Source organism: Pleurodeles waltl, chromosome 12 (assembly GCF_031143425.1).
Source record: "Pleurodeles waltl isolate 20211129_DDA chromosome 12, aPleWal1.hap1.20221129, whole genome shotgun sequence".
Classification (NCBI taxonomy): domain Eukaryota; kingdom Metazoa; phylum Chordata; class Amphibia; order Caudata; family Salamandridae; genus Pleurodeles; species Pleurodeles waltl.
In genome coordinates, this window is record NC_090451.1 from 1423701 (window position 1) to 1434874 (window position 11174).

General features: G+C 39.5%; 3 non-coding genes across 3 annotated transcripts; all 3 read left to right on the forward strand.

The window, feature by feature from the left end:
- Nucleotides 1-3460: 3460 nt before the first annotated feature.
- On the forward strand, nucleotides 3461-3542 carry TRNAS-GCU (transfer RNA serine (anticodon GCU)). The gene has a single exon. It is a non-coding gene; the product is annotated as a tRNA-Ser (tRNA).
- A 498-nt stretch (nucleotides 3543-4040) lies between these two features.
- TRNAL-AAG (transfer RNA leucine (anticodon AAG)) lies at nucleotides 4041-4122 on the forward strand. Its single transcript has one exon. It is a non-coding gene; the product is annotated as a tRNA-Leu (tRNA).
- A 5233-nt stretch (nucleotides 4123-9355) lies between these two features.
- On the forward strand, nucleotides 9356-9437 carry TRNAL-AAG (transfer RNA leucine (anticodon AAG)). Its single transcript has one exon. It is a non-coding gene; the product is annotated as a tRNA-Leu (tRNA).
- Nucleotides 9438-11174: the final 1737 nt, after the last annotated feature.

The window sequence follows — 11174 nt, forward strand, 5'->3', positions numbered from 1 at the left end:
TCACACGGAAGAGAGAAGAAGGGCATTGAAGGGTAAACTAGAGAAAGGATTACAGCAACGGGCCTTTGCTAGTAGTGACGGTTATAGTGCAATTAGAGAACAAGGGAAGTTAGCTTTAGACGCACTACATGTAGGAAAGCTTTGCATATCCAAGACCAAATCATACTATGACAATGTGTTTGTGGGAATGAGTGAATGTAAGCGTGTGTTTTTGTTTCAGAGTAAATGGACGTTCATGTTAAATGGACAGGATCCAGCAATCCCCGGGATTTATTATATATGTGGACTTAATGCTTATTACCGTCTTCCAAAGGGATAGTATGGGACATGTTATTTGGGGATAGTTTTCCCAAAGATATATCAACTTGACGATTTGAAAAGGTTACCAAAATTGTCTGAATTACATCGTACTAGACATAAGAAAGAGACTGCTGCTGGTGTAGTAGGAGACATATTTGGGACGATAATTTCTTCAGTGGGAGTTATTATGAACTCCATAAAGATTCAAAAGTTGTCTACTATTGAGGATAACATGCTGACAAACTTTTCAGGGGCTATACTCCTGATGGATACTGAACTTGCTGCGGAGGGGGCTATGACTCTTCAAAACATGCTTGCTTTAGACATTCTTTTAGTGAAAAATGGCAGAGTTTGTAGATTGCTCAATGGGTGTAATTGTTGCGCTTACATACCAGATAACAGTAATGAGATTAGAAGTATGCTTACTAACTTGACTAGGGATAGTACGGACTTGAAGGATTTGAAAGAACCAGGTGTTTGGAAAAAGGTTGGGAAAGGATTTGCTTCAGTGGGAAACTGGATTAGTAACATTTGGCATGGGATATTGACTAAAATAATACAGGGGATATTGATTGTTATAGATTGCTTATTTGGATCATGGGTGGCATGTCAAATTAGTAAAATAATAAAATTTAAGATGGCGAAAAATAATAGGAGGAGGGAAGAAAAACAAAGGGAAAAATTATTCAGGGCAAGATCAAAGAGGAAACCAAGAAGGGAAGAGATTGATATGAGGGAATTTTAGTATGTAAAATTAGTAGGGAAGATTTGTGTGATAGCAAGAGTCATCAGAGGAGGGATTGCTGGAGTGTGTCTTTTAAAATTAATCTTAACATGAAAAGCTTACAATATATAGTGTAATGAAGCTGCATAAAAAATGTGTTAACGTAGAAATAATGCACACGTTTAAAAATGTGCCCACGGGGAGTGGCTACCAATGTATACGAAGACTAATGAAAGTTATTAATGCTGAATTAATTATGTACTAATGTTTTTAATTTGTATTAACATATCAAAATTGGAGTTATGTATTAGGAGTTTGTTCATTAAGCAGTAGGCCTTAGTTTAGCGAAGGTCTGTGCCTAGCTGCCTGGTCTCATATTAAACTGTCTTTTTCTAACGTGCAATGTGCTATTTTCCTGAAGGACATGAAACTGTACTTTCCCAGAAGCTAGAGATGTGTGTAGCTGTAGTAAATTCTTTCTCATGGGACCCTACTTGCTCAAGGAGACATTCTTGCTGAATGCAACAGTGTAATTTGTAACAGGTGCAAGGCTGCCTGGAGTAGGAGAAAACAATGGAACTACTGACTGTAGCGTAAAATGTAACTTTTCTTACCTGACATTCCAACCGATGAAAACGTCAATAACATGGGCCAATCAACGACATGAGAACTGTGGTTTGTGTAAAACTCTGGTGAAGATTATTGGACAGAGATGGCGATGCACCAATGATTATCCATTGAGGAATTAGGAGTAAATTAGACAGTTTTGATTTAACCACATGACCCGAGGAAAAATCAGGCATTTATTGGACATTCCACTCCAAGCCATTCTTTGCCATTCTACTGAGCCATTTAGGCCATTTCGTTTGAGACTTTGCAGTTTGTTCGCCCTGTTACTCTAAACCACCCTTTACTTATTCCTTACCTGATACTTACTTCTCCTCTATATGAGGGAAGTTCTTGTTCCTTAGCTATGCCATACTGATACTTTGCCCTGTCCTTTCTTTGCTGATGATGCAAACGACTGATGTCCCGAGGACGAAGACTGACGCTGTTTGCTGATCCGTTGGATGGGTAACTATCTTATGAAAATTGTAATTGTCTGTTTGCCTTTTCTTTCTAGGTACCAACTGCTCTTTGATAGAGACCATAGTTAGATGTTTTCCAAATTTGTGTTTGCTAAATTGTTTTGCATGAAGCCCAACATGCTGATGCTAATACGAGGTTATTTAAGGTGTTCACTAAAATCTGACGCAAATAGACAAATTACTGAGTTCTTGCTTTGTTGAACCATGCACTACTGAGACTTTGCTAAGTTGCTTCTTAATAATTATGTGTTAATACTGAGTGAATATTCTCTATGCATTGATTAATTGCGTTTCTAATTGCAAATCTGAAGAGTTACTAATGAGATGAATTGCTGATGAGATTAACAGAAATGACTTTAGATTGTAACCAGTAGGGAAATAAATATCCTAACACTTAACTAAATTGGTGTGGTTATTCATGACTGAAAGATCATGGTGTGTTCACTTTATTGACTCTCATTAAAGGTTATTGATTAGCATGCTGATTAGTTATTGCGATTGTTGTTGAGATATTGAGCTATTGATTTGTGATGCCAAAAGACATCTCGTACTGGGAAGTCCCCGAACCTGGTCTAAAAGGTTCATCGACCTAGGATGTCTCCTTGTAAGTTTACTTATCAAGGCTCTGACGCGCCTTCACTAATAAAAAGTAATCTGATCACTTGCTGCGGAGTCATCGTCAACAAAAACTACCAAAATATTACTTCAATGTATTGTAATTACGACTGCCTCAGTTTTATGCATTACGTGAGTAGTCGGACAGCAATTTATTTAGCGCAAAAATATTTCTTGTTGATGCACGTATGTTTTTAAACTGAAGTGTCATAGCTGTAGCGGCAATACTCCCAGTTTAGGTGGTTTTATAAACTAAGTTTTACTTTCTCCTACTTAAAACTTTTTTCAGAACAATGCACATTAAATGGGAAGGCAGTTTTCCTTAATTGTGTACTATTTGCTGCCTAATGTTGACATGTAAGCACACCACCAATAACTGACACCTAGAGACTCGAAAGCGCCATACCAGTACAATATTTGTATGATATTGCACTTTAAATCCACGTACAACTGAATTAAAGCAATCTTAGCTCATTTGAGGGTAGTGTGATAGTACATCACATATGGATAGAACACGTTTGGAAAGTGTAATTTTCATGATTACATTACATTTAACATATAAATTCAAGCTGAAGTAGGGATAGACAACAAGGTCGTATAGAGCAAAGCTGAAGACAACAAGTTACCATAACAATCTGTAAATATATGCTCTTTATTATGTTTAGACAACTATCACCTAATAGAACACATTTTGGCTACCATATTTTGTACTCCTGAAACATGGTGTTTTGAAGACGAGGTGACAGAGTGGTTAAGGCGATGGACTGCTAATCTATTGTGCTCTGCACGCGTGGGTTCGAATCCCATCCTCGTTGGTTTATTGTTCCGTTTTTAGTATGTGGTAGGGCTGGGTTAACCCTGTTTTATGTGAAAGTTAAATGACATATCCCATGGTATTTCCGGCAGTACAACGGCTCAGTTTGGAAACACCGCTCAGTTGAGTACTGTGCTTAGGCATTACTGTAAACAGCGCCAGCCGGGTTCTGCTCATGAATCACAAAATCTTTCCTGAGGCGGAGGGTTGGTAAGTTGAGGGACGTAGATAGTTTGATTCCTTATCCTTAAAGAAAGAGAAGCAGCGTGTGCGGGACGCCAATGTAAGGGTTGTCTTCCTACGGACTCTCAGGACTGGCACTCCCTGACACCTCCCATGGCCCGGGGCCAATCCTGACCTAATGAATGTATCACATGCCTGCTGCTGTTGGCGTTGACTTTCCTAGGATCACTTCACAGGCTATACACCCTTATTCTCCAACTCCCCTATACAACAGAACATCTCACTTCAGAAAGCTTACAGAAACAGGTTTGCACAGGGTAGTGTGGCTGAGCGGTCTAAGGTGCTGGATTAAGGTTCCAGTCTCTTTGGAGGTGTGGGTTCGAATCCCACCGCTGCCAGTATTTTTCAACTCACAAAAGAATTATGTCTGCATCAGTGTCTCACTCTCTGCCTTCTGCACCTACGATCCACATAGCGAGAGGTGAGACTATGTAAAGTGGTGACGTATATATATAAGGGTAGCCAGACAGTGGGACCGAGCCTTCTTATTTTAAAAAACCACAACCTAAGGTGACAAGAATTGTATCGGTAAACAAACCAGCTGTCTTGAAGTCTAACTATAGAGGCGACGAGAGGGGTCACTGTGATGCTGAAAGTTCAGTGAGTGTAAACAGTAGAACGCTGTGTGATACGTTTCCTTGCAGTGATGACAGCTCGCGTTTCTAAAGCAGAGAGCAAACATACAATGGGGAAGAAGAATAAATAAGGAAAGACATATATTCTATGCAGACAGTTATTATACTTTGCTTTTCACCTGTAACTCGCTCAACTGTCGGTGAATGCTGCGTTACCCAGCATAGCCAGGTCACCACAGCGGGTGTCCACAGTGTTTGGCCAAGTTACTATAGTTGTGAGCTTGTACATGTGAGGTAGCGTGGCTGAGCAGGCTAAACTGGCTAGATTTAGGCTCCAGTCTCTCTGGAGCCGTGGGCTTGAATCCCAACACTTTAAGTTTACTTGAACCAAATACTTTTGCAAAAAAGGTTCATGTAATAAATATTCATTAGGGTCGTGGTTGTGAGTATGACACTAATGAATAAAAGTGGGACTAACAATGCTACAATTCCTGAGACTACCACTGCACTAACAGCCTGGGAGAGGTTTGAGCTGGATACAAGATACTTGCATGAGGGAACTAACTCGAAAGGGGAACTATCCACTGATGTTTTCTTTCGCTTGCTGAGTGAGTATGTTGACACAATGGTTGCAAAAGATTGTTTTGTGTGTACACAGATTCCTGTTTCGGTTCAAGAGGGGGTTACCTATCATAGACTGTCATTAACATATGGGATACGTTGTAGTCTGTTACTAACAAGATTCTATAACCAGGAAGAGATTCAATATTTTTACTCAAATCATGATCTTGTGTTTTCTAATGTGCCTATCATAGAGGATGTGAGTGGGGTAGCTAAGTACTATAGCATAAAGTTAGTTAAAGGATTCTTTCAGGCGACATTAACAATTAGTACATCTTATGCACACCACAATAATTTGACATGTTTGCTTACACCTGTAGAGAAAAGCTTTTTAGATCACACGGAAGAGAGAAGAAGGGCATTGAAGGGTAAACTAGAGAAAGGATTACAGCAACGGGCCTTTGCTAGTAGTGACGGTTATAGTGCAATTAGAGAACAAGGGAAGTTAGCTTTAGACGCACTACATGTAGGAAAGCTTTGCATATCCAAGACCAAATCATACTATGACAATGTGTTTGTGGGAATGAGTGAATGTAAGCGTTTGTTTTTGTTTCAGGGTAAATGGACGTTCATGTTAAATGGACAGGATCCAGCAATCCCCGGGATTTATTATATATGTGGACTTAATGCTTATTACCGTCTTCCAAAGGGATAGTATGGGACATGTTATTTGGGGATAGTTTTCCCAAAGATATATCAACTTGACGATTTGAAAAGGTTACCAAAATTGTCTGAATTACATCGTACTAGACATAAGAAAGAGACTGCTGCTGGTGTAGTAGGAGACATATTTGGGACGATAATTTCTTCAGTGGGAGTTATTATGAACTCCATAAAGATTCAAAAGTTGTCTACTATTGAGGATAACATGCTGACAAACTTTTCAGGGGCTATACTCCTGATGGATACTGAACTTGCTGCGGAGGGGGCTATGACTCTTCAAAACAGGCTTGCTTTAGACATTCTTTTAGTGAAAAATGGCAGAGTTTGTAGATTGCTCAATGGGTGTAATTGTTGCGCTTACATACCAGATAATAGTAATGAGATTAGAAGTATGCTTACTAACTTGACTAGGGATAGTACGGACTTGAAGGATTTGAAAGAACCAGGTGTTTGGAAAAAGGTTGGGAAAGGATTTGCTTCAGTGGGAAATTGGATTAGTAACATTTGGCATGGGATATTGTCTAAAATAATACAGGGGATATTGATTGTTATAGATTGCTTATTTGGATCATGGGTGGCATGTAAAATTAGTAAAAGAATAAAATTGAAGATGGCGAAAAATAATAGGAGGAGGGAAGAAAAACAAAGGGAAAATGTATTCAGGGCAAGATCAAAGGGGAAACCAAGAAGGGAAGAGATTGATATGAGGGAATTTTAGTATGTAAAATTAGTAGGGAAGATTTGTGTGATGACAAGAGTCATCAGAGGAGGGATTGCTGGAGTGTGTCTTTTAAAATTAATATTAACATGAAAAGCTTACAATATATTGTGTAATGAAGCTGCATAAAAAATGTGTTAACGTAGAAATAATGCACACGTTTAAAAATGTGCCCACGGGGAGTGGCTACCAATGTATACGAAGACTAATGAAAGTTATTAATGCTGAATTAATTATGTACTACAGTTTTTAATTTGTAATAACATATCAAAATTGGAGTTATGTATTAGGAGTTTGTTCATTAAGCAGTAGGCCTTAGTTTAGCGAAGGTCTGTGCCTAGCTGCCTGGTCTCATATTAAACTGTCTTTTTCTAACGTGCAATGTGCTATTTTCCTGAAGGACATGAAACTGTACTTTCCCAGAAGCTAGAGATGTGTGTAGCTGTAGTAAATTCTTTCTCATGGGACCCTACTTGCTCAAGGAGACATTCTTGCTGAATGCAACAGTGTAATTTGTAACAGGTGCAAGGCTGCCTGGAGTAGGAGAAAACAATGGAACTACTGACTGTAGCGTAAAATGTAACTTTTCTTACCTGACATTCCAACCGATGAAAACGTCAATAACAGGGGCCAATCAACGACATGAGAACTGTGGTTTGTGTAAATCTCTGGTGAAGATTATTGGACAGAGATGGCGATGCACCAATGATTATCCATTGAGGAATTAGGAGTAAATTAGACAGTTTTGATTTAACCACATGACCCGAGGAGAAATCAGGCATTTATTGGACATTCCACTCCAAGCCATTCTTTGCCATTCTACTGAGCCATTTAGGCCATTTCGTTTGAGACTTTGCCGTTTGTTCGCCCTGTTACTCGAAACCACCCTTTACTTATTCCTTACCTGATACTTACTTCTCCTCTATATGAGGGAAGTTCTTGTTCCTTAGCTATGCCATACTGATACTTTGCCCTGTCCTTTCTTTGCTGATGATGCAAACGACTGATGTCCCGAGGACGAAGACTGACGCTGTTTGCTGATCCGTTGGATGGGTAACTATCTGATGAAAATTGTAATTGTCTGTTTGCCTTTTCTTTCTAGGTACCAACTGCTCTTTGATAGAGGCCATAGTTAGATGTTTTCCAAATTTGTGTTTGCTAAATTGTTTTGCATGAAGCCCAACATGCTGATGCTAATACGAGGTTATTTAAGGTGTTCACTAAAATCTGACGCAAATAGACAAATGACTGAGTTCTTGCTTTGTTGAACCATGCACTACTGAGACTTTGCTAAGTTGCTTCTTAATAATTATGTGTTAATACTGAGTGAATATTCTCTATGCATTGATTAATTGCGTTTCTAATTGCAAATCTGAAGAGTTACTAATGAGATGAATTGCTGATGAGATTAACAGAAATGACTTTAGATTGTAACCAGTAGGGAAATAAATATCCTAACACTTAACTAAATGGGTGTGGTTATTCATGACTGAAAGATCATGGTGTGTTCACTTTATTGACTCTCATTAAAGGTTATTGATTAGCATGCTGATTAGTTATTGCGATTGTTGTTGAGATAGATCTATTGATTTGTGATGCCAAAAGACATCTCGTACTGGGAAGTCCCCGAACCTGGTCTAAAAGGTTCATCGACCTAGGCGTGTCTCCTTGTAAGTTTACTTATCAAGGCTCTGACGCGCCTTCACTAATAAAAGGTAATCTGATCGCTTGCTGCGGAGTCATCGTCAACAAAAACTACCAAAATATTACTTCAATGTATTGTAATTACGACTGCCTCAGTTTTATGCATTACGTGAGTAGTCGGACAGCAATTTAGTTAGCGCAAAAATATTTCTTGTTGATGCACGTACGTTTTTAAACTGAAGTGTCATAGCTGTAGCGGCAATACTCCCAGTTTAGGTGGTTTTATAAACTAAGTTTTACTTTCTCCTACTTAAAACTTTTTGCAGAACAATGCACATTAAATGGGAAGGCAGTTTTCCTTAATTGTGTACTATTTGCAGCCTAATGTTGACATGTAAGCACACCACCAATAACTGACACCTAGAGACTCGAAAGCGCCATACCAGTACAATATTTGTATGATATTGCACTTTAAATCCACGTACAACTGAATTAAAGCAATCTTAGCTCATTTGAGGGTAGTGTGATAGTACATCACATATGGATAGAACACGTTTGGAAAGTGTAATTTTCATGATTACATTACATTTAACATATAAATTTCAGCTGAAGTAGGGATGGACAACAAGGTCGTATAGAGCAAAGCTGAAGACAACAAGTTACCATAACAATCTGTAAATATATGCTCTTTATTATGTTTAGACAACTATCACCTAATAGAACACATTTTGGCTACCATATTTTGTACTCCTGAAACATGGTGTTTTGAAGACGAGGTGACAGAGTGGGTAAGGCGATGGACTGCTAATCTATTGTACTCTGCACGCGTGGGTTCGAATCCCATCCTCGTTGGTTTATTGTTCCGTCTTTAGTATGTGGTAGGGCTGGGTTAACCCTATTTTATGTGAAAGTTAAATGACATATCCCATGGTATTTCCGGCAGTACAACGGCTCAGTTTGGAAACACCGCTCAGTTGAGTACTGTGCTTAGGCATTACTGTAAACAGCGCCAGCCGGGTTCTGCTCATGAATCACAAAATCTTTCCTGAGGCGGAGGGTTGGTAAGTTGAGGGACGTAGATAGTTTGATTCCTTATCCTTAAAGAAAGAGAAGCAGCGCGTGCGGAACGCCAATGTAAGGGTTGTCTTCCTACGGACTCTCAGGACTGGCACTCCCTGACACCTCCCATGGCCCGGGGCCAATCCTGACCTACTGAATGTATCACGTGCCTGCTGCTGTTGGCGTTGACTTTCCTAGGATCACTTCACAGGCTATACACCCTTATTCTCCAACTCCCCTATACAACAGAACATCTCACTTCAGCAAGCTTACAGAAACCGGTTTGCACAGGGTAGTGTGGCCGAGTGGTCTAAGGCGCTGGATTAAGGTTCCAGTCTCTTTGGAGGTGTGGGTTCGAATCCCACTGCTGCCAGTATTTTTCAACTCACAAAAGAATTATGTCTGCATCAGTGTCTCACTCTCTGCCTTCTGCACCTACGATCCACATAGCGAGAGGTGAGACTATGTAAAGTGGTGACGTATATATATAAGGGTAGCCAGACAGTGGGACCGAGCCTTCTTATTTTAAAAAACCACAACCTAAGGTGACAAGAATTGTATCGGTAAACAAACCAGCTGTCTTGAAGTCTAACTATAGAGGCGACGAGAGGGGTCACTGTGATGCTGAAAGTTCAGTGAGTGTAAACAGTAGAACGCTGTGTGATACGTTTCCTTGCAGTGATGACAGCTCGCGTTTCTAAAGCAGAGAGCAAACATACAATGGGGAAGAAGAATAAATAAGGAAAGACATATATTATATGCAGACAGTTATTATACTTTGCTTTTCACCTGTAACTCGCTCAACTGTCGGTGAATGCTGCGTTACCCAGCATAGCCAGGTCACCACAGCGGGTGTCCACAGTGTTTGGCTAAGTTACTATAGTTGTGAGCTTGTACATGTGAGGTAGCGTGGCTGAGCAGGCTAAACTGGCTAGATTTAGGCTCCAGTCTCTCTGGAGCCGTGGGCTTGAATCCCAACACTTTAAGTTTACTTGAACCAAATACTTTTGCAAAAAAGGTTCATGTAATAAATATTCATTAGGGTCGTGGTTGTGAGTATGACACTAATGAATAAAAGTGGGACTAACAATGCTACAATTCCTGAGACTACCACTGCACTAACAGCCTGGGAGAGGTTTGAGCTGGATACAAGATACTTGCATGAGGGAACTAACTCGAAAGGGGAACTATCCACTGATGTTTTCTATCGCTTGCTGAGTGAGTATGTTGACACAAAGGTTGCAAAAGATTATTTTGTGTGTATACAGATTCCTGTTTCGGTACAAGAGGGGGTTACCTATCATAGACTGTCATTAACATATGGGATACGTTGTAGTCTGTTACTAACAAGATTCTATAACCAGGAAGAGATTCAATATTTTTACTCAAATCATGATCTTGTGTTTTCTAATGTGCCTATCATAGAGGGTGTGAGTGGGGTAGCTAAGTACTATAGCATAAAGTTAGTTAAAGGATTCTTTCAGGCGACATTAACAATTAGTACATCTTATGCACACCACAATAATTTGACATGTTTGCTTACACCTGTAGAGAAAAGCTTTTTAGATCACACGGAAGAGAGAAGAAGGGCATTGAAGGGTAAACTAGAGAAAGGATTACAGCAACGGGCCTTTGCTAGTAGTGACGGTTATAGTGCAATTAGAGAACAAGGGAAGTTAGCTTTAGACGCACTACATGTAGGAAAGCTTTGCATATCCAAGACCAAATCATACTATGACAATGTGTTTGTGGGAATGAGTGAATGTAAGCGTTTGTTTTTGTTTCAGGGTAAATGGACGTTCATGTTAAATGGACAGGATCCAGCAATCCCCGGGATTTATTATATATGTGGACTTAATGCTTATTACCGTCTTCCAAAGGGATAGTATGGGACATGTTATTTGGGGATAGTTTTCCCAAAGATATATCAACTTGACGATTTGAAAAGGTTACCAAAATTGTCTGAATTACATCGTACTAGACATAAGAAAGAGACTGCTGCTGGTGTAGTAGGAGACATATTTGGGACGATAATTTCTTCAGTGGGAGTTATTATGAACTCCATAAAGATTCAAAAGTTGTCTGCTATTGAGGATAACATGCTGACAAA